We start from the raw sequence: 24,440 nt of genomic DNA, 5'->3' as shown, positions 1-24,440 counted from the left end.
CCTGGCTGTGTCCTGTGCCAACTTCTTGTGCCCCTCCAGCTTTCTTGCTGGCTGGGCTTGAGAAGCTGAAAAATCCTTGACTTTAGTCTAAGCACTACTTAGCAACAACTGAAAACATCAGTGTTATCAACATTCTTTGCATACTGAACTCAAAACATAGCACTGTACCAGCTACCAGGAAGACAGTTGACTCTATCCCAGCTGAAACCAGGACATGGCTGAAGCCTGAGGGTGCGTGGGAAACAGGGCTGCCATGACTATGGCTTAGGGGGGTGTGAGTTTACACCCCGATAACACCCAGGTCTGATCCCTGGTCTGTGGCTAGTTGCTTCTTGGTGGTGGCAGGAGGGAGGGGAGTACACTGTGGCTCTGCCTCCTCCCTGGACCCAGAGGTGATGTCCATGTCCCTCAGGCTATGGAGGACACAGCTCTTTGCAGATTAGAGGACATCTGTTTATCCCACACGTTCCCAATACATACGCCAGGTGAAAATATCCTCCCCTGGACTCCCCTACAACCCAAGTCCAACCCCACCCAACCTGCACAAAGGCTCCTGCAGGGCTACAAACAGGACGGTTTCAGGCCAGTGCCCCCATCCAAATCACCAGCAAGACTTTGAAAGCCCCTTCCCAGCCCGCTCACCCTCTCCGGCAGCAGACGCACTCTCCTAAACTGCCTGCACACTAACATGGAAGCTGCATCAACACCTCAGACACCACCCCAATGAAATCTGGATGCTGCTCCATCTTCAGGAGGGACTAGGAGTTGAGCCTACCAAACCCCGCCAGCCTCAGCGCTGCAAATTAAAAATCCGTACAGTGCGCAGGCAGGGGGATGCTGGAGGTGTTAGTCCTCACTGCCGTAAGCGAAACACTGCAGAGCCATCTGCCACCCCAAATGCTAATCGGCTGCACATCTCAACTTGGAAGCGCTGCGTGCTGGAGCACGTCAATGTTTTCAGCATGGGTAGGTGAAAGTTGGTCACCAGCACAAACAAGCCATCGTCTGCTCATCCCACCCCGCACCACCGCAGACCTGTTGGATGGCAATAACACGCTGTGGGTATAAGGAAGCCTACCCAGTGCGGCAGCTGCCAGAAACGCGGCGTCTCCATCTGGCAGGCGAGGGAGCTCCGTCTCGCGGTGGGGCGGGCGGTGAACAGTGGGGAAGAAGGCAAAAGAGGCGCTGGTGTTTTGGCAACAGGCCCACAAGTGAGCGGATGCTGGGATGAAATTGCTGTGGGTTTTGTCCCATCCTCCTCCACGAGTTGAGGGACAAAAACCAAGGCAGGCATGGAAAGCTTTGAGGAGGAGATGTGAGTGAGCACAGGGCTAGCAATGGCCCCAGCAACCTCCCGGCCCCTCTGCCATTCAAAAGCTCAGGAATTGCTCTGGGCCCCTTTTTTTGGTTGCTGTTGATATTTTAAAATCCCCAAAGTGTTTCATGGACCTGAAGTACATAGGTATGTGTATATATACGTATAAGCAAAGCCAAGGAAGTCTGAAAGATACATTTCCCACAGCCTTTTTTTGTTGTTCATTTGCTTTCAGCCAGTGTTTTCCTGGAAGGACAGGAGGTTTGTGCAAGCTTTTCCACCAAATCTCAGCCTGCTCTGGTCCTCATTCACCAGCGCGGTCAGTGCAAAGAGCTCCTGGTGATGTAGGTATGTCACTCCTGCCCTCTTTGCTACAAGGAACCAAAATATGGATACATGCAACGATGGACCAAGTGATGTTTCTGTGACAAGGCCACCTTCTGCCTGGGATGTTTCCACTTTTAGGCAGAGTATTGCAGGATGATGGCTCTTAGTCATGGTAACAAGTGTCACCTCCTCGAGGTGACCCCAAGGTGGAAGGTTCACTCTTCCTTTGAAACCTTCTCCAGCCACCCACGGAGAGATGGCACCTCCAGTAAATGTCTCCACTTTCACTCTGTTGTCTAAAATGTTGCAAAATGAGAGCTTTTTCTTTTTTTATTTGTGGACAAACCCCACTGGCTCTGGCTAAAAGCTCCCTGGAGTCAACTGGTGGTATGTCCTAGCCATCCATGAGATTTCAATCTTGCACACTGTTGCCCCAAAGAATTAATCTCCTCCGAAGCTGATCTGCAGCTGTTTTCCATCATTCCTGCATACTTCACTCCTCATAGGACGATGCTAACAGCCCTTCTCAAACACTGCCAATTTACATGAGAGATTTTTCCAGCCATAATTCACATTGCTGGGTGCCTGAAGATGCCTAAAAGTTATTTAATCTCTGCACTAAAAAAATATATATATATCTGCAGTATCCTTCTCCAATCTAAATCCAAGTTGCTCACTCTAAGCAAGCCCTACATCATTAAAAGGAGTGTATTAAAAGGAGAGACGGAGCTGAAAAGCTAAATTCAGGGTAACAGGAGCCTTTCCACTGACTTTTGCCAGCGATGAAGCCAGCACAATAAATAAGATAAAACACAAGTGCAGCTCTCAGGCAGCCCAGTGGGACAGGGATCTCCTGGTGGCCCCATGTCACCTTCTGGCTCTCCCTGTGCAGTGATGTTCACATCATCCGGACTTTGCTCAGACAACCCCAAGAATCCACTGCCTTGGAGTCTAATGAATGCAGGGGACCCACTCGAGTTCCCTAAATTATGACCTGGCTCCCAGTGACACAGAGTGATTTAATCCTCACTGCTTTGCACCGTGGTTAGAAAATTACTGATAGCTCGTTATCCATCTTAATCAGGAGCAGCAAACAAATGAGGGCCAGGGAGACATCCAGAAGGGAATACACCACATTACTCCTCCTTATTGATAGTGCAGTTACTTAATTTGATGTGGAGACATAACTTCAGGCATCACTAAATACTGGAGCAGGAATGTTTTGGCGCAAGGAGGATCTATGGGTGCAATTTAAAAGCAGTCTGTTTAAAAGCGGTGACCTCCACCAGAACCGATACAGATCTGAGCTGTCCAGACAGGCTTCAGATTATCACTCAGCAAGTTAAATAAAGACAGCAACTCTTCGACAGTTAAAAAACACCAGCTGAAAATTGCAGCCCCACTTCTCTCTTCATCTGCTGTGCTTGTGGGATGAGCATGACGATGGGGGACCAAGCCCAAGGTTGATGGTCACCTCCAACCTGTCCATCCCAGGGCAGCAACATTGTTTTGCTTTCTGACACACAGCACTGCCCGCGCTGGGACGGCAGCAAAGCCCTTGATTAGACATTTGGCATGGCTTGCTGCAGGGAAGACAGCATGGAGATGATGGAGAAAAACACATGTTCAGTACAGGCATCTGCAGAAATCATAATAATTTCTGCAGAAATCACATCAGCGGTGCCAATGACTGACAGCCGACGTTGCCACTGGTGGGTACAAGGGAATGCCAAACTGGGCAGTTCCCAAGGTTAAAGCCCAGAAGGAGCGGAACTTTTCCTCCAGCAAGAATATTGTGGATTGAGATATGATAACAAACTGTGGGAAGTCTCAGCCGTGAGAACGAACCTTTTAAATCAGTTTTTAACAATCCAAGACTAGTGCAGATACTCTAATAAAACTGATCTGGACACACTGAAGAAAATAGGGCAAGCAGTATGTTTCGTGCTGCTTTAGACTATTATTTGCCTCATTGTATGGGCATTTCCTCCAAGCCCATGCATCCAGCCTCTCTATTTCTGATCCCAAGTGCACCAAAATCAAAGCTGGGAGCACATCTGAGTGTGCTTCAAACTCCCTGCAAAACCTCCACCCCAGTTTCCCCATTTTATTGGGTTTCTAATCTAGTAGTGAGCTATGGACTGTTGACCAGCAGGGTGAGGCGTTGCTGCAGTACCAATTAATAGCTAATATCAAATTCATAATAATTTACCCACTCTGCTGATTGAATAATACACCCAAATTGAGAGCAGCATTGAAGTTGAATCACTGCCACCAAAGTCACGGAGGAGCCAATGCATGGCGTATGTCAGGATCAGCTCTCAGACAGCGGAAGAGCAAATCGCACGGCTACAGACCTAGCCTTAAATATAGGGTTTCCCCCTCCCTTAAATATGAAATGCAGGTTGGCATGTTCAAAGAAGTTACCTATGGGACTTGCACACCAAATTCCTCTTCATTTTAAAAGGATCTACATGTGCAAAAATCAGCACTGAGAAGTTTAGCTTATGGTAAAAAACCCACACAGACAAGGTGCTCAGCATTGCACAGGCAGATACTGTGCATATAAAACAGCTTTTTTGAATCAGATTTTTACTGTGTACATTCAAGGTTGAAGAAGGAAAATAGTAACACCTCAAAGACAGCAATAACCATCTATTAAGTGAGAAATGCATGTTTCAACATTTATCTGACCAAACGAAAAGGATTAGCTCTTAAAAAATCTCTTTGCAGACAGCATAAAGCTTTGGGAGAATACCATAGATTTTTTTCAAAAATGTAGGTAGATTTTAATTGCAGGCAATGAAACCTACTCCTAGGCCATTACAACCTTTCAGGTAAGTAATAGGCTTTAAAAAAGTTGTCTAAATAGATATTTCCCCAAATGAACTCCAACAGCACAGAAGGTACATTAATTCTTTTAATGGTTCAAACATGGCAAATAAGGTGAGGTGGCTTTTTTTGGAGCTGGTATCAAACAGGTTAATTTAAAAGAAATCAATTCATAAAACTACCATTAAAATATCACATCAGCTGACCATATTACTGGTAAAATCAGCAGCCAAAGGCAGGAAAAGTTGGATCGTCCAAGAGAATAAACCTGTAAGTGAAGAAATATATACCCAGAGGGTGTGTATATATATATAGATATATAGATATATAGATATATAGATATATAAAAAATGTGCCATTGTGTTTCTGCTGCCTTCACCTTGCCAGCTTGCATCCCAAGAGCAGCCATGGGACAACGCACGCCGTGGGACAGGCTTGGTCCTGGTGATTGTGCCCTTATAGCCGGTATTTCCCCCATCACCCAAGAAAGGAACTGGGATGCAGAGTGGCAAACGTGGCCAGGCACTTGGCTGGATGTTCATCCTGCCCACTGCAATGGTGCAAGGCACTGTCCTTGGACACCGGCAGGGAGCAGTAGCTCTTTGCCCATGCAGATGTGAGGGGAAACCCTTACCTAGGGAAGCTAGTGGCAAAATAGCCCTCAATTGCCAAAGTACCAGGTCTTCACTCTCTGCCTGGGTATCTCCATTCAAAGGTGAAGGTTAACAACAAAAGAATAACAACAGGGACTTTTTCTCTGGGTCTTCTGAGCTTTTAGCCAACTTATTCACCTCTTGGTTGTGCTCAGTGTGAAAATTTAATGATTTTTATGGCCCATTTTAACATTTTTATGTCTTTTTTCTTCAGAAAAAACCCCCACATTTGGTGTAAGAATTAAAACAGTATTTCATCCTTAACTGCAATCACAGATGATGTATGGAAGAGAGCTGGCTGCATGTCAACTCAATATAAAGCCAGAATTGAATCTAACTTGGTCACTACAGCTGTGCGTGATGTTTTATGGGGTGGTTTTTTTTCATATCAGTCATAAATGAAGTGGAAACTGTGACAGTGCTAATTTTGTATAAAACAGGAGGAAGAAAATGCAAAATGGGGGGGTTAAGGGGGAAGAACCAGGAATACTATGCATTTATCTGAGTTGTGCATTTAGATGTGCAGTCTACTGAAAACCCAACCCACTGTTGGATAATGAAACTACGGTGATTAATGCATGATGACAGTTGCACCACCATACACATTAGTCACAGCAATGGTTGCCTGTTGGTATGGGTAAACCTCTGTGCAAACCCCTTACCAGGGAGAAGAAGGGGAAGAAACCACATGCTCAGGATGAACCTTCAGCTCCTGTCTGAAAAACAGAGCTTCATCGCAATCCAGATGACTGTGGGAACGTGTCGGTAGAAAAATGCCTTTATGCCTTTCCACTGCTGTGAGATGAAATGTGGCACTTTGAGAGCATCAGCATGGTCCCCCCCTTTTTTTTTTTCTACCTAGCAACAGATTTTTCTGATGAAGGTTTTGAACATGGGATCGTGTTAGAAATGGCACTTCAAAGCAAAGCAAAAACTTTTCATGTTCGAAGAGAAAGCTGCTGAAATCATTGCTTTATACTCTCGGCTCGTGTTTGAGTTGTTGGGTTTTCTGCTGCCGATTTTGAACAGAACCCCATTTTCACACTTTGTGTGACACAGCAAGCCCATCTCCTGCTGTCTTCATCACCATTCCCATCCTCCTGGCCTCCACAAGGACGGACACAGAAATGACTAGCTGCAGGCAGGCAAGACCCAAGTGAAAGGTGAATTTAATGAACGCGTACATGTATAAAAGGTAAAAGTCTAAGTCAGTCACCAAAGCTTCCCCTTCTAGTCAAAGGATGGACTCTTCTGGAGGGTGTTTAACAGAGCCAAGTGGCATCGACCTTTGGATTTGCCTTTTTTTCACCTGTATAAACTCAGGTTGGGCTGCAGTGGCAGAGCTCCCACTTCTATGCAAATCTGTACAAATGACTGATTATCTGGAGAAAGGGAATAACCACAATGGCAGAAATATAATTTCTTCATTTGTGTGGGGAATTTAATTACCTGCCTCGGACATGGAAAAGGAAACTCGAGAAAAAAAAAAAACCAACCTCCAACCCCACCCCAAGCAACTGATAACCTTGGTGTTAGAGAGACAAGACATAGTGCTGCTGTGCCGAAATTTGCAGCTCCTGAGGGAACAGGAGGAGGAAGGGGCAGCATGGATGGACCTCGAGGGCACACATGGGGAGAGCAAACCACTGCAAGGATGGGCACACTTTGGTCTGATGGACAGATGAGATGCACAGAGGTTGGTGCTTCTGGAATGAACAGGCTCCTAAACCCTTCTGCTGGAACCTGCCCTAATTTCTCCAACAGCTGCAGAAGCAGCTTCAATCCATGTTTTGTCCCCCATATTTCGCTCTTCCGAGGGCCCATTATGCTACCTGAATTTAATGGTATCCATGGCATTTCCACAATGCTTTCTGATGGTGCCGTGCAAAGAGTCAGGTTGCTAATAAAAATAAAATGAGTGGTGCTGGTTTTGCATGTGAATAGTTGCATTTAATGAAATCATCAAATGGAAAAGGATCATCCTTTCCTTTGCTAATAATTCTGGGTGCCACTACAAAATGCATTACCACAATCTATGTGGGCTTTTATACTCCAGCAGATGCCATGTGATATTATGCTGATGTGCCAGGATGGCATAGTTATTTTGCAGTGTAAGGTAGCAGCTAGGAATGACTAAAGGCCAGGGAAAATGTATGGTGGACATATGTGGTTCTGCATCCCTCCCCCCCCAAATTTTCAGAGTGCTTCGTTACCCTTCATTCTGCTGGTCTGCTTTTATTACTTAATTACTGGGTAAAACTATTACTCACTCTCTGGTCTCGGTGGCACCACAGTATCCGAATGGCTCGCAACCAAGAGCCTGTTATCATCACAGCATCCCTGTGGGGCAGAAAAGTGCACAGGGCAAACTGAGGCACAGAAGCAGTGCCCTGCTTGAGGGGATGCGCGTTATTAAAACTAAACCCAGCAGACAACTATCTTTAACAAAACTTGCAGGAACATGACGGGTTCAACGCTGCAAGCTGCATTCTCAAATGTGATGGAAATTGGTTCAGACCTTACTGGCAGGGGGAAGGAACTGCGGGACAGAGCAGCAAAGGGACGGACAATGACTTCCAAATGAAATTCCCCATTTCTGAGGGTTTCCACACTCTTTAGCATGTACTCCCTGCCTTGTTTTTCCTGTGTTCATTCTGTCCTTTAGAAATTTTTTTAAAGCCAGAAAGGGGATTTAGACATTAGAACAGCTACTGACCTGATACAAGTTAACGATTTTATAAAACACCTAAAAAAATGCTTTACTTTTTAAAAGATTGATGTTTCCTATTGTATTTTTTCAGTGCCAATTAATTACTTAATTCATTAGCAATGTAACACAAGAATAGTCTTTGAAAATCTGGTGCTTTGTGTATATGCCTTTAATTATGGATAATTAAATACGGAGGGACCTGATTATACCTCTGAGCATTTTCTAATCTGGGAAATGAAACACACTCTTACACTCTTGAATGCATGTAACAAAGGCTGAGCTCAACAACTACATGCACTAAAAAAAGATGGAAAAAAAAGCACCCCAAAATCCAGACCAGCCCCAAACCCCACAACTAAAGGAGGGCAGAAATTCCTGGGGAAGCTCGACGGCTTTGTGCACACCCTGCCTGCTTGAGTTCTCTGCACAGGGGTGTACCCAGTCCCTGCCTTGTCAGGGATACGAGCAGAAGCCCAAGTGAGCTCAACACGGAGACGCTGCAGCCAGCGAGCAAACACGGGCTCAGGGCAACTCGATGTTAACGCTTGCTAAAGCTGGGAACAGATTTCCAGATGGTCCTTTGTACGTATGGCTGCAATAGCCAAAACTGCTAAAAAGAGCAAAGCAGTCTCCAAATGAAATCAGGGCTGACTTTGGAAGATGAAAACTTGCCAACACCAGAAGTTACTCTATTAGTTTGGCTTTGCATTCCTTCCCCTTTGCTTTTTAAAAAATTTGCTCCTCTTCATTCCTCTGCAGCGATCGCAGTGAGAAAGTCAGCATCCACAGGGCTATAATAACCAGCATCGCTGTCTCAGAAAGGGTTTTAATCTCAGAAGCAAGCCACAGAAATGTTTTGAAGACTGCATCGCCCCAGCACTTTCAAGACAGATCCCTTCCCTACCGCAGCTGAGATCCTGCAGTAGGGCCCAAGGAGGTTTATTTTTGGCTCTTTTTGTACTCACTGGAAAAAAGCGGAGGGAAAGGAGGGGGCACTGATGTCTAAATAAAGCCAATTTGTGCTGTCATGCCAGGCACCCTTGCTGTGTACGCCTTCCCTTCCTCCCCTCCCCAGCCTCTTATTTATACCACAGACAACTCCTCCCAGCATCCCTGCCCCTCCTGTGCCCTCCGCAACCAATTGCCTTCTGCCTTAATTAAAAGCCACCAATTACGGTGCCGAGAGATAAAACGAGGCCGGAGGCTTTTCGTTGCTAGCGGCTAGTCCTACTTGGCTGGCTGGGAGCTGACTTTTGCCACTGGTAGCCCGGCCCAGCTCCCTAATGAACGGTGGGTTATGGATGCACCGAGCACATATGCTGCAGAACGGGGCTGTTAAGCACCGTATTGCAAGTGAACCATCAGCCAGCGAGACTACTTATAGAGAGCACAAGCCAGGGCTGGGTAAACCTCCAGCAGATTCTTTTGAGAGCATCTATTTATTGCCCCTGACTCTTATTTTGCATCCTTCTTCCCTGGGCCATGAAGTGATTGCCAAACTCAGTGAATAAACTCTGCTGTCTTTATGGAAGATGCTTCTCAGCAGGAAAATTTTGGGAGAAAAACCAGGACAGGTTCTGTGAAAGCTTAGGAGCAGGATGACACAAGGGGGGACAAATAAATGAGCTTCACGCTGGCACTGATTGATCTGGAGACACAAAAAGAAGGAAAATGTCACTCCTAACATGTGGGCTGCCTGTTTGCACTAAGTCAAAGTAGCAACCGTGACTTTGTGGCTGCTGATGTCCAAGTGTGGGGTGTTGCTCTGCCCCAGAGATCCTCTCCTGGGGTGCACAGCCAAAATCCTTGACGCAGCAGCTGATTTCAGCTGAGAAATGTAAAAACTCAGCCACCATGAGGTGAAATGCACAACTAGACACTACAGCATATCAGACATGTTATCGATGCCACCCAGCGACATGGTGCCTACATCATTTGTCAGGATTACCTATCCGATGCTGCCAGAAAGGCTCATCTACAGGCAAGAGGTCAGAGACTCACTGCCAGCCCCTCGCCAGGAGGTTACTTCCTCCCAACGTGATAGCAGTGGGGGTCACACTGAAAGACAGGGGTGTACCAGACCTCACAAAGACAGCAATAACGCCTTATAAAAGGTGCCATTACTAAAAGGACATTAAAAGGTGCCATGCCTGCAAGCACCGCCAGACTCACTGCTGCTTTGACCTTACCAGTTGGGAAAGTTTTGGACACCATAATGAGCTTATGTGCCCTCCCCCAACAGATTAGTAGAAAACAAAAAGCCAATGCTATGTAGCCCCTTTGGTGACCCCCATGGCAGTGATCTGCCTATTAATACATACAGCGATGGAGAACCGTTGGGTTGGCCCCACTTAGGAGTCTATATTCAACCAGCACATCCAATACTTGGTTTACTGCAGATTTTCCTATGCTAACATTTTGTGTACCAGAGCAGGCTATGCCTAGAAAGCCCAATCCTCAGTCAGGAGGACAAAATGCACCAATTTCCTTGATGCACCTTGAGCATCACCTTCACATCTGGCAAATCCTATTCCAAGAAGGAAAAGCTTTCACACGCTGCTTTGAAACCCCAGTGCATCCACAAGGCAGGGAGAGCCCAGCCTGTTTGGTGGGCACAGACTGTCCTGGCCAATATCTGCTGGTCCCTGTCAGCATCCCATGTGAACCTGCCAAACGGCATCACTGCCACTGCTCCCAATTAGCTGGTGGTCTCCTCTAATCTCGTCTCTGGCTATGGGATGGCCAAGGCGCTTTGTTTAACCCGTGATTAGGAGAGGAGCTTCTTGCTTGCTCACATGTGAACCCAAGGAGGGAAAGCGCAAGCAGCGCTTCCCTGAGATGGAGAAAACAAGCAGGGAAGAAGGGGCAATGCAAACCGCAAAAAACACTACTGCATGCAACAGAGGAGTAAGGGAAGTCCTGGTTTTGTTGCTGGGGCCTTACAATTCCTTCCTTCAAGGCCATTCCCCTTCCATCACCACTCCTTGAGCCTTTAGATCCACAGATACAACTTAGGCTAAATCTGTCAAGAAAAGTAATCACCTTTATTTCACAGGTTGACCCACTTGGGAAACCCAAGGGGCCATTTGGGCAGGGAAGTCCCTCAAGTATGGATGAAACTGTTCAAGAAGGAGCTCTGGGAAGTTCACACCAAGCAGTGGGAAAGCTGAACCAAGCACAGCCCCTCTGCGTTTCTCAGTCCCTAACTCAGATTTTGGCAAGATCTTTTTGGCAAAAAATGGCAGCAAACCAAAGAACGCAGAGCAGCAATGTAGCGGGGAGGGGGTGCTGTACAGACCATCCTAGCCCACATGAGCAAGCTCCATTCACAGATAAATGCACCCTGGGAGGACGGCCAGCTGTAACTTCACCATTCGGACTCACTGTTCATCCCAAGGGGCATCGCTGTCTCACAGGGGCAATGGCAGCAGCACCCCTCAATTTGGAGGCGTGAGGCCGGCTTATATTGGCGCAGGAACTGGCCCTGGCTATTTTTGCTTCTAGCAACTTTGTTGTCGAGCTGTTAGGACAAATGAGAGATGGGGGGGCAAATCCTCAGCTACTGAAAAAGCATGGGTGTTTCTCTGGGAGCAAGGCAGCCAGGCCAATTTACACCAGCCTCAGGAACTGGATCAGTGTACTTGCTCTCTAGGGGGGGCACAAATGTAGCCAAGAAAAAACGTGGTTTCTGTGCAAAACATAGCAAATATATCTGATTGTTACTACTGTGGACATGTTTCCATTTTTAATCGCAGTTTTCCAAGTCCTTAATAATTATTGTCTGACATTTCCTGTAATAATACATTTTTTTTTTGTTTGACACAGCTTGAAAAGTAACCAAAAATTCTGTCTCACCGCTTTCCTTGTAGCACAGCAAGGGTACCAGAGCCTCACACACATCAACTGAAGCGTGTCAAACAAAAGCAAGCTAAATTCATTCATCAATAGCTGGCAGCCACTGCCCTGATCTGTAACACAGCAGGCATGTCTGTGACTGCTGTGCCATTGGGAAGGGGCCGGCACCCACACTGCCCACGCGACTGCGGGCCTCTGCTTGCTGGGAGATAAGGGATGACACATCGGATGCTGCTGTGGACCTGGTTCAGATGAATAATCCTCATGCAGAAGGAGTCCCTTGGACGTCAGCGGTGGCTGCGATGAGTCAGAGATCAGAGAATAAGGCTTTTCTGGATGGAACACCCAGCGTTGCCTTGGCCCTCATGAAATCAGAGCCTTTGACTTGCAAACTGAGCTGGCTCAGCACCGAAACGCTGCATGTTGGCTGCAGTGCGTTCCCCAGCCTCTCCTCAGACACAGCCCGAGGAGCTGATGGGGGGATTATTTACTCCCTGGTTTCTGTAGTCCCTTCTATATGCGGTGAGAGCTGAGAGGGGACAGCACGAAAGCACGCTGGTATTTTGGTTCACGAGCCAGAAACCAGGCAAATGCACTGACCTGAGCTAATGAGACTCAGGAGTACTGAAGCAGTATCGAACGAGGACTCTTCCACCCGCACCTCCTGACATTTCCTGTGCATTTCAATCAGATGACTATGTGCAATTCAAGGTGCTATTTTGCAAACAGCAAAGCCTGCGGGACTGATCCTGCAAGGTGTGGAGGGTTTCCCGAGAAGCGCTGGGCCAGCAGCCCTCTCCAGCCAAGCGTGGATGGTGGGACCCCCAAAGGCATCTAACCCCAGAGGAGTATTTTAATCCCATCGTGGACCTGACTACTTACCCAGGCGAGGCTGAGAGCTGAGCAGGAAGGACATTTCCCATCGCAGTCGGAGCTATTTCTGCTATTCCTCTCCCACTCAAATGGGGAGGAAAAGTCAAAGGCGCAAACACTTTCGGTTTTAATAAAAATCAGAGCAGGTTGTCTGAAACAATTAATCGGGCAAAAAGCCCCTTCATTTCTGTCTTCCCTATTTGAAATGTTCCAAATTATAAAATAAAGATCTACATCCAAAACCATGTCACCCCCTCCACCCTCCCAGATTTGTGTCAGTTCATTTTGGAAGCACTAAAATGGGGCATCTGATTATTTCAAGGTTTTATATGTACAAACAGCGAGTTTGCTATAATTGGCCTTTTTCCCAGGGACGTTTCAGTGAGTCAGCATTTTCTGACCAACATATTCCCATTTTCTTCAAATACTCCTCTCAACCGGCTGCAGTGAAAAAAGTCCAAGCTTTGAAAGGTTGTAGAGAACTTCATGTGCTCATCTTCACACAGACCCATTTCTCTCAACAGATCCCTGTACAGGGCTTCAGTACTTTTCTTTTTGGCACATTGGCTCCTGCTCCATTTATTCTAACAAACATGAGCTCCCCTACCAGCACTACCTGGCACAAAAAATTTTTAACTGGGACAAAAATGGGGCTTAGTTGACATAAAATGAGTTATACCAGTTTCCATCAGTTGTGGGACTGTTCCATATCTAAGTTTTTTTTTCTTAAAACTACTTACTGAATTCCTTGTGGCAATTATGATTTCAGAAACAGATACGAGTGGAATACGCACGTCCTAGAGCTTACCTGAAAAGAATGAACCTGGGGAGCCTCCATGCGCAAGAAATACATTGCTCACATGGTGCAGAATACGTGTGATGAGGCTGTAGCAGCTCGGGGATACCTAAGGGGAGTTTTGACTGCCCTTCCACCTTCCTAGGAGATGACATCTAACCTGCAGTTGACATCTTTTGTGCAGTAATAAGGTTGAATCATACATACAATTAGATCACACACATCCTGACTGCATCACAGACAGGGCAGATTTCAAACTCTGTTAGGTAGGACTGCCAGTCTGTGGTTTTTTTCCATACTGTTTTGAAGGAGTTTTACCTTGATTTTTTGAGTTTCTACCATAAGCAAATTCTGATTTTTATGGCTTTAAGTTTCAAGAACTTGTGTACAAAAAGAAATGATAAGGAATACAGGCACACCTACATAGGGTTGCTAAGAGTGACCATCTTTAGCAATGAGACCCACCTAATACCTACACCCCAAAGGATGGGTTCCTTCAGTCCAGCAGAAAAGCAGTATGTCCTCAGGACACAGACAGAAGTTAGGAGGACCGTGGGGCTGTCACTGTCTTTGCTAATGACCTACTGTATCACCTGGGGTGCATCACTGCCCTCCTCCCTGCCTCCTCTCCTCCCCAGTCCCTATTTCAGGTGTAAGATCTGCACCTCAAGTCTCTACACATGAAGTCTCCAGGTGGCTTAGTGCTTCTGGAGACAAAAATGATAAGGGATAAGAGTGCAGTGGCAGCTTTTCTTGTGGAGAGACTCAGAGTTTATACTTATCTATACTGCTAAACAAAACAGGGCACGAGACTCTCCTCTGGCTCTAATGCCATGTGGCAAAGACTGGCCACATCCTCACTACCTGGCACTTCTCCTTGGACCTCCTCCAGACCCCAGGAGGTGCCCTCTTCACCCTAAGACGTAATTATTGTGTGTGCATTTCTTTGGACTACTTGAGCAAGCAGGAGGGCGGCCCTGCAGCCCAGCTGGGTGATGGTCCCTTAGCACCAAGGGTGCCATACATGCCTTGGGGTTGGGGTGAAGACACGGCTGGATGGTGGAGCATACAAAGCCTGCTAAAACAGCACTGGCTGACTGCTGCGACTTGCATGTGCCACCCCTTACAAAGTGCTGACAATCAGGGTCCCATTGTGGTCTGCCCAGCCCTCCTTTATTCAGCTGTACCAATATGGCCAGAGGTGTGAGGAACTGAACCACACCAACACAACCAGTCAAAGCAAAGAAAACCACATCCTCGCCTCTTTTCCACTGGGCTTTTATTTGCTGATGACCAAGCCTAAGCTCTTCAGTCTTAGGTATGAATTCAGATCAACACTGCAGAAGGTTCTTCTAAACACAAACACAGAAAGCAAGAAATTATCCCCAACCAGCCAAGCCCTTTGCAGCACGTGCTGCAGGAATTGAGGCGAGAAAAGCCTCAGGCAGCAGGATTGATGCCCTGGTGTTTGAGCTCATAGACCTGCACTGAGAGCTGAAAGCATCCTTGGAAAGCCAGAGCATGAAGACAGCTAACCAAGAGGGAGAGGGGTGGGCCAAGGGGGTGGAAGGAAATGGATGCTGATGTTCATGGGCAGAAGAGCATCTCTGGGCAACAGGGACCGGCAATATCTGACGGCATTCTTGGCACTGTACCAGCCTCAAGCCTGTCCTACAGGAACCTCCTCCAGGCAGCACAGCTCGACCACCGTCACACAGCAGTATCGCTGCCACATATAAATAACGTTCTTTCACCCTCACCCTCACATGCTGTAACAAACTGTGGGTCTCTCTGGCAAACGGTTCTGCCAAACTTGCACTTATTTTCATTCTGCCCAGGAGATGCACTCCATTAGCAAATCAGGGATAGAGATGAAGAAAAATGCACCATAAAAATACTTTTTTAGCCTCTCCAGTTGAAATCACTGGTGAGTTGGCAAGCGTCACAGGTTAGGCTGATGTGCAAACATACAGTAGTACCCAGAATGAGATTACTGCACTGATTTCTTTCACAGAGGTGCATAGATGTAGAAGAGACAGAAGGCTGTGGCTGAAATGCAGGACTCTACCAAAGGAGCAGAGAGGATGGAGACATAGAAAAGGTGGAGGGAAGGAAAGGAAGCAGGAGGAGAAAACTTCTAAGTGCCTTTTTTAATTCTGTGTTTTCTCAGACTTGCTTAGCTCTAATCTTTAATTCATATTTTCATTACAGTTTCTTTGCTCTGTAAAGTCTGCATTTCATGTAAAAGGAGCAGCTCAAACATCAATTATTTGACATAAGTCAACCCCTTGTTAAAGTCCTCTACTCTACATATATGTAGGCTCCAATAAAAGAAGCATTAAACATTCATTAAATTAGAAATACATGAAGACAGTGTCTGCCACTCTTCTCATACAGATATGCTCAATAATCCCAACCTTCTAGAGCAGCAAAAGCAAACCCATATCTAATCCTTTTAGAAAGCCTGACCATGCAAAACACCCCAGTCTCCTGCAATTTGCCTATGAGTCACACAGAGACTATTAGCTCTTGCAGGTCAGATCCTCAGCTGGAGTAGATCAGAATAAAACAACGCTGCCGGCATTACACCAAGTGACACAGACTCAGGATTTGGCTTTAGGCTTCTCACTGCAAAATGGTTTACAGCAATGTAATTGGATAATAATGTCACTTTTGGTCTTCTAAGTTACACCAAGAATCTGATCAGGTGGGGAATAGCAACACCACACCTGCTTTAATTTCAGTACTGCCCGGGCTGCTTGTGTTCTGCAAAAGAAACCTGGTTTCCCAACCTGAATCTAGGAACTTTTTCCCCCCAAAAAACCCAATCCCACTCCCTCCTCTACAATATACTATCATGATGATAGTGGATCTTGAACTACCACTGCCATAGGCTTGTGCACACAAATTTCAGCAACATTCTCCCAAGGGGAAACAATCAGCGATGAGCAGATGCTTCTTCATAAATATTTCTGAGTTTAAAGAGCAATGCAGACCATGTAACATGTTTCCTACATCTCTGCGAGCTGTGTCCGCTTAATGAGAGCTTTGGAGCAAGTCCCATCCAACAAATGGTTTCTCATAATCCTCCCCGACTCTTCTCTTTAGGGTGCCTGTAGACATTAATTTTGAACTCTGCTGGGGTGGAAGCATGGAAACATGGTTAGGACCTGGGGTACAAATTCAGGATAACGGCTTTCAGCTCCTGCCTGGCTTTCGGCTGTCTGGCGGAGTCTTCTCCTGCCTTGTTTAATATGTGAATTATCCTTTTCTTGCTTCCTGGACAGAGGAAGAGACTGCAAATGCTCAGGAAGCATTAGCTGACCTGTGAGCATGTAGTCAGGTCAAAAGGAGCTGCTGTCCCGCTGGCTCCCTACCGCAGCACTCTTTGAATTGAGCTTTTCCTGGCAGCGTCCCTGTCACTCTGACGCTACACAGTCCAGCAGCTACCACTTTGTGTGAGCACTGAGCTGTGTGATAGAGTTAATCACATTAAGCACTGTTCACTTTGTGTCTTTTTTGTTCTCTAAAGGCTTTTCCTCTCCCTTGCCTCTTTTAGTCTCTCCTTCCAAACTTCAGGAGGTGGCAGATTCAGCTCAGCCCTCCTTGATGCTATCCAGCACCAGGATGGCTAATTTTTGAAGGTTTAACCTCTATATACCTTTCCAAAGCTTTTCACTGTTATTAGATGACTCTTCCAACAGCTGTGTCCACAATGAGCAGGTCATAGTCTGGAGTCAGCAGGGCTTTTAAGCATCTGGGTAATCCAACTGTGTGAGATTTCCAAAAGCAATGGAGGGGTTAGCTCTTGACAGATGCTTACGTACCTAACTCTCATCAGCAAGTTCAGCATCTACATGCCTTTAACCACTTGGCCCGAAGTGATGGAGGTGAACGAGCTCCACTGAAAATAAATTTCAGTGAAATGACTTCTTTTCTCAAGGAACAGTAAAGCAAGTACTGAACTATTTTGTCAGGTCGGTGACTGCCTGGCCCAAATATACTGCCTTGTTTTCAGTCTTGATCTTCTACCAGCTTTTAAATCAATCCTTTTTTTGCCTCTGTTGGTAACCAAATCACTCCTTTAGTCGAGCTAATAGGGCACCACAGTTTACATTCCTGTTGGTAAACACAAAGAACATTAGCTGACAAACAATCAAAACTGCATCCTTTGCAGTCTCAACCTTCCAAAACTATTGATTTTCATAGCTGGCCGAGAAGCCTCGGTGCACTGGGCTCTGTCATCACAATGTTAAGGTGGCTTCTACAGGCTCTGCAAAAATGGAAGCCAATTCATGATTTGGGGTGGCATCGCTGCATCAGCACAGGAGCACTAAGGCGTCAGCTGTGAAACAACCGCCAGCGCCCACGCACTGGGCACGTACTGCCCGAAGAGGAGCAGGTCCTTCCCGTGACCCCTCAGCCTGACATCTGGATGGGGGGGTGGTGGTGGGGTCAACTGAGTACCCAAAAAGCTGGCTGGTTGCCATGAATACTTCATCCACCAAGAACGAAGAAGGGTGATGCGGCTACGCTACGCCACTGGCTTCGGTCTCCGGGACCAATGAAGAGGATCGTGGAGTCCAGCAAAGTCCGGTGTGGGGGAATACATCTTCTTCTTGGCTGGTCACATTCAACTTGCATCTGCACAATCAATCAGCACATTGCATAGACTTTGACTGAAGGGGTTTTAACTGCAATCTTAAAATCTGGCCATTTCAGGAATTCCTGAAATAAATTAGAAGAGGAATTTTATTTAGTTGTTTTTTTTCTAAAGGAATCTCCCCATGGCTCCAAACCACTGTTTTCCATAAAGTAAATGAATATGAAGTCTTCTCTCATCCTCTTGCCACATTTTCTGTGTCATCTTTATCCTGCAACAGTTGTATATAATCAAATGGCAGACAAAATATCCTCTCCCCAAAACCTTCCTTTTTTCCTCAAACTTTTAGTAATTTTTTTCCACACTTCATTGCTTTTTTTTGTCACTGATCATGTTAGAAGCAGATGCTTTCCAAAACAATGACCTGGAGATTCAGTGATCCACATCTTGCAGATAAATAACAAGCTATATTTATGCAATAAAGCACAGGTAACTTAATATCCAGGCACTGGATTATTTGATATTAAAATCTCGGCACTTTTCAAGATAGCTGATAATTTGGAACAATAGAGACCACATGGGAAAGTTCTTTTTTCCAATATTGGTTAACAACTTGCATTGTTAATCCATTACCTTCACCTAAAATACAATAAATAATTTACATTTATATGGAGCCTTTTGTCCCCCAAATCCCAAAGGGTTTTGCAAAATAAACACATCACATTGCACCCCTAAGACAATACCTGGGCATTGATTTGGTTGCCTCTCTGATTCAGAAAGAGTCCTGTTCACTGACTGCATCACCAACACCTCGTCCTGTGGCATCTAGATTTTCCTGGGAGGTCTACCCACCCAAGTGGTAATCAGGATTAATCCTGCCTAATTTATGAATGTAAATGAAGTTCCTGAACCAATTTTCACCCAGCACGTGGCTGGGCAGGACGGGAACAGCCTGGCCTGGGGGCTGCCTGCCCATGTCCCAGCACCAACTCCCCCAGCTGTCCACAGCGGAGCTTTTCCAAAGGGATACCCCTTCGGCCCTTGGGGACTTCCAAAAATCTCCCGCTTAGAAAAAAGGCATTTCTACATACTGCTTGCTAGGAAAAGGCAGCCTTGCAGGTCAGCCCCTGGGTGCTGTTCTACACAGTGGTGTGCAAAATTCACTTAGGAACACATGTAACGCATATTTGTTTGCTAAAGGAAAGGTTGCCCTCGGCTTTGATGAGCTGGGAAAATCACTGGGGGGTTTCCAGGCAAAACACACCATGTTACGGAAGGAACAGGCTGGGCTGCAGAATGCTTATTTCAAGTTAACTCAAACAGAGAAATAATGAGCAGCAAGTTTATATTCTCAGTAAATTAAGAGAGAAATGCAGCTTTATATGCATGGAAATAAATTATTATTTACTCGCTTTTGTGCTCATGCCCTCAAAGATGAAGACATTTGTATGGAATTATTAATATTTATAGCATATTACAATAAATACCCATAAGAGCTTTGCCTGAATACAAGCTATTTTACCGAGGCAAAATCTGTTGAAGGTCAAAGGGATCTTTTACTTGTGTGTGGAGGGCAGGATCAGACTTTTTACTTTGGAATCTGTATCAACTGTGATAATTTAAAACTTTAATTAAAGACTCAGTGACAGATTATCTACAAAACGTCTTCCTGCTGCCCAGTATTTCATCACGAATGTCTCCAGAAGCCCACGCTAACGTGAGTAAGCACACTTGCCAGGAAGTATTTCATTGTGGACATGTTAGCTTTTATCTGTCTTGTTGGGTAACAAATTCTTTTGTTGAGGATTGGTGGCAACAAAAATTAAATTAAAAGCAAAACCAGACCCCAAAACAGAAATTTATAATGTTTATTCTGTTCATCCCTCAAGAAAATGAAAGTGCCAAGGCAAAGTCTATTTTAGCAATTGCATTAATGTATGTGAAAATGGGTGAAGGCGCCTTTGAAATGCTCTGAAAAGAATTTCACACTTTAGAGAGGAGAAGAAGTTAACAATTCTATTGTGGCATTTATTGGAATTTTTAAATTAATTTCCCTGACACAGCTGTGCCATAAAATCCCCCATGATGATGATTTTTTGCTAATGTTGAGATTATTTTTGGATACAATGCTGAAGGAGCACTTTGTAAAATCAGGAAAACACGGGTCGCCGGGAACGCTGCGCTGCCCTTTCCTTGCCTCCACTCACCTCCAGCTTTTCCCCGAGTAGCTGCAAGGCTGGTAATTTGAAATTGCATCTGGTTTTTCTTCCACAGGGCAGCAAACAGGGGACGGATGCACAAATGGTGTGAAGCTGAGCCCCCTTAGAGCAGTGGGCAAAGATCGGTGTGTCACTAATGCAGCATGGCACTGGAGGAAGGACCTCCGAGGCCACCTGGGGGCTCCCCGCCGGAGCACATCTGCTCACCCTCCCCAGAAAGGGCATGCTGGGAGTGGGTGATTTTGGCCTAGAACAAACAGCACTGGGCAAGGCAAAAATGCAATGAATTTCCTTTGTGCACAGCAGTAGGTGAGAGTTGTTTGGAGTTGGCAAAGAAGAGGAATCCATTTAATCTGGATCACAGATTAAACCAGATTAAGAGACGTAGGTGACGATGCAGTGGATATCCCCCCTGGTCCCTGCATCCTCGCCAGACTACATCCAAAGGGTTGAAGGAAATGTAAAGAGCGACCTTGCAGCAATGCATAAGGAAGGGCTTTAAAAACCACACGTCCCACCAGTAACGAGGCTCAACCTGCAGCAGTGGATGGACTTATGGGGAGGGACAAGCAGAGGTTTGGAAATGAAAAGTTGATGGTCAGGTGAGAAGAGCCAGAGGAGGCAAGAGTAACACCAGACAGGCATGTCTACAGTCCTAGGCACAGGAGGATGGGACCTCGTGGGGGATTTTTGCTCGGAAAGGCTTCGGTGTAAGCAGAGTGGATGGATGTTCTCGTTGAACTGCAGGAGAACCTGGGAAGTAGGAAGGATAGCACAGATGGTAGCAGCCATGAGCTTGATTTTAACAGTGATAGGCAAGTTTTAGATCCCGCGGAGGAGAGAGTTAACAACAGCTGACACACTTTTGTCTGGAGAAGTCACAATGACTAGAAATAACAACTCAGGGCCATAATTCTGCAGTCTGTCGCTACCAGGAAACGTGAAATCCAGCGACCTTTCATCTCCACGACAGAAATGCTGCAAAGCACCTGGAGCCATCACCCTTAAAATCCACTCTGACAAATTGGACGATGGGACACGAAGGAGAAAACATCCTCACCCTCCCTCACCCCCAAATTTTAGCCTCCCAGTGAACTCTGCCTGCTCCACATATAATGTGGTATCCCTTGCCGAGCAGAGCCAGCTTTGCACAAGCTACAGCATTTAGCGGAACACGAGATAACAATTCTATTTCTTTGGACAATAAGAAATAAATCTCTAACACCACTTGTTCAGACTGCTCTTAAATGATGGTAGAGGGAGGGAAATTGATATTGGCTTTTTATGAATCTTCAGGTCAGGTATGTTAGAATCAACAGATTTTTGCATTAACTTCACTGCTTCACAGCACTTTTGCCCTTGGCAAGACATAATTAAGAAAGGCATGAAAATCCATCTGAATGTATCTAGAGGAAATTATTCTCCTGTTAATGGCAGCAACAGCTAAACAACCAGGCAAGCCATGCTGCTAGCAGAGTGCAGCAAATGATGCAGGGCTGGGTTTTAACCTCAAATGAGGATTTTCCTTACCAAAATTTTAAGGAGTAGCTTTTGAAATGAGGATTTACACTACGTGTTGTTCTGGGGATTAACTCCCCGCACCCCCCCCCCCCCCCAACACCGGCACCCCTTGAGCTCTTCTGTTTGCCAGTCTAAAATGATGACCACAGGGACTGAGACTAAGCTAAAATCTTTTCATCACACTGAAACATGGCACTGTAACTGTCTTCACCACTTTGGTAGAAAGCAAAAGCTTCTGGATGGAAGGAAAAAAACCAAATAAATTAAAAAAAAAGGGGGGGGCGTTCAGTCATTTAAGTGGGTCTGTCAGCTTGTGTTATCTTCATGCATTTGTAAAACTGAGCTTTAATTGACTGGCTGCAGTGGAGAGCCAAAAGATAAAATCATGGTCTCAGGATGAACAGACAGCTTAAAGTGTTGCAATCCTCATTCATCAGGATGTGTCTGAGGGATTCAGAGGGGGAAGAGACACAGCAATGTCTGTTACCCTTTCACATGAAGCTCCCAAAATGTAAGAGGGAGGCAAAGGGTGCCTTCCACACTCGGAGCCACGTCCAAGAGCAGTAACAAAATTTGCTCATCAGATTCCCTGTGATAATCTTGGCACCTACTAATTTCTATCGCTGTGTGAATTATATAATTTCATTTGTCAAGGATAAAGCCAAAACTACAAGCATTGGCCAACTATTAGCCAGTCATCTCCAGCTGCAGCAGGAGGAGCAGAAAGCTCTGATAGCTGGGGGGGTCTCGTATCTCATCCCTACAGCCAGGCTGGGATGGAAGGAGGGGTTCAGCTCCCCTCCACAGTACCCTCCATGTAGATATGCTCCTCAATCCCAAGGAACAGCCACACCACTACACCGTCTCTCCCCTTCATCCACCACTGGCTCAGAGCTGTGCTGCATGCCCCAGTCTCCCTGGCCCCAGAGACCAGGATCCCCAAGGCATGCAGGCTGCTCTTAAGAGGATGGTGAGAAACAGTTCCCTGCCTAAAACAGGTTTCAGAGAACTTTATATCTGTATCTCCAACAGATGAGTGAAGAGAGGAGTGGAGAAATTTGGCAAAACCATGGAGGAAGCCTCCTGGCTTCTAGCTGAGGGTTCTACACTGTGCCCTGGAGCCCCTTCAGTGAGTGGTTGATTTTCCTTCTGTCCTCCTGTCCTCACTCCCATCAGTCAGAGCTGCTTCCTTCCCTTTCCTCCTGGCTGTCTGGGCACTCCGACTGTTTTTGGAAGAAAGATGCTGCCCAGTCCCAGTCACTAGGGATGTTGGGGACTGCAACACAGAAAGCCACCCACCCCCAAAGTGGCGGAGTGTGGTTATTGGGGGAAATGGTCATCGTGGTGAAGGGCTGGTAGGGAAATCCAGCAGCTCCTGGACCTGTGTGAAGCCACCTTTGAGTCTGCAGTCCTGGGAAGACTGAGCGATGCTCACAGTTTGGATTCACGTGACGCGAACCAGATGGGAAGGAATCAGCAAGTGCTGCCACTGTAAATGGGGGGATTCCGCATGCTATCCTATACGCTATGGGAACATAGAGACCAAACACACATGAGCGGCGTTTGTTCAGGTGTAAATGAGTCTGAGCTACAGTGCCTGTCACGGCGATGGCCAGTGTTACCCCTCCCAGTCATCAACCCAAGACATCAATTTTGTTGAGTGTGATGGGAAACCTCACACCCAAGCGCAGTGGACCATATGCAAAGGTGGTGGCTAGGGGTGGTTAACATACCTTTTCTCTGAAGTTCATCATCAACAACAACAACAAAACAATGGAATTTCCCATGAACATTTTCTGCTTTTCAACAGAAACATAAAACTCTAAACAAAAACCTTTCAAAACATTTTTGAGTAAAAATCATGGTTTAATATACACCTCAGGATTTAAATTTTGCCAATTCCTTTAGTAAAAATATTTTGCATTTCCAACTTTTTGCTTTTTCTCTGTCTTAAAGAGCAGAAAATGTATTGAAAATGTTATTTCTTTGTAAACATTTTCATTTAGATCCAAAAGCAATCCATTACTCTTATCCAGCAGTGGTGATGTATGAAAGAGGAAATATATATGGATTGTGAATTCTAAACACAAGACGATGAGTCTAAGTAGCCATTTCTTATATGTTAAGAAAGTCATGAAGAGGTTTATGTGAAGCTAGATCACCTTTTAATCTGTTTTCATATCTATGTTAGGAGAAAGGTGCTTTTCCAGAGACATATGTGCATATGGGCTGCCGTACAAGACCAGGAAGACCTTGGAAACAGATTTATTTTCCAGAGAGAGAGTTTCAGTCATCCCCAAACCCTTCTTGAAATATTGCTGAATCAGACTGTAATTCATTAAATCGTTTCAGCAGGACAATGAGGGCCAACGCTACACAGACTCCAGCATACAACTAATGACATTACAGGCTTGGTAGGTGTCTTACTGGCCCCAATGGAAGTTTTGCCATTGATTTCGGTGAGTTTTCCCCAGGTCTTAGGTAATAACCATTGGTTTCTTAATTTAGGGACAAAGACTGTCTCTTGTTGTACATACTTGATTTCATGTTAAACTAATTATGAGAAAAAAGCAAAGACATGAAACGATTATCACTGATACCAGGACTCAACCCTATAAAGCCTTACTCAAGTCAGCAATTCCATCAGCTTCGATGAGAAGACACAGGCCAGGATTGGCAGCCTTAATTTTCACAGTTGCCACCTCATAACTGAAGCCCATGCACAAGGAGAAGTAA

At 45.8% G+C, this 24,440-nt stretch overlaps 1 protein-coding gene across 1 annotated transcript in view; it reads right to left on the bottom strand.

Moving 5' to 3' along the window:
* Nucleotides 1-24,440, bottom strand: part of VWC2L (von Willebrand factor C domain containing protein 2-like) — a 51,295-nt gene that overhangs the window by 7,525 nt on the left and 19,330 nt on the right. The window lies entirely within an intron of this gene.

This window comes from Haliaeetus leucocephalus, unplaced genomic scaffold, assembly GCF_000737465.1.
Source record: "Haliaeetus leucocephalus isolate CR32 unplaced genomic scaffold, Haliaeetus_leucocephalus-4.0 Scaffold880, whole genome shotgun sequence".
Taxonomy (NCBI): Eukaryota; Metazoa; Chordata; class Aves; order Accipitriformes; family Accipitridae; genus Haliaeetus; species Haliaeetus leucocephalus.
The sequence above is the reverse complement of the archived record's forward strand: the minus strand, read 5'-3'. Positions and strand labels throughout refer to the sequence as shown.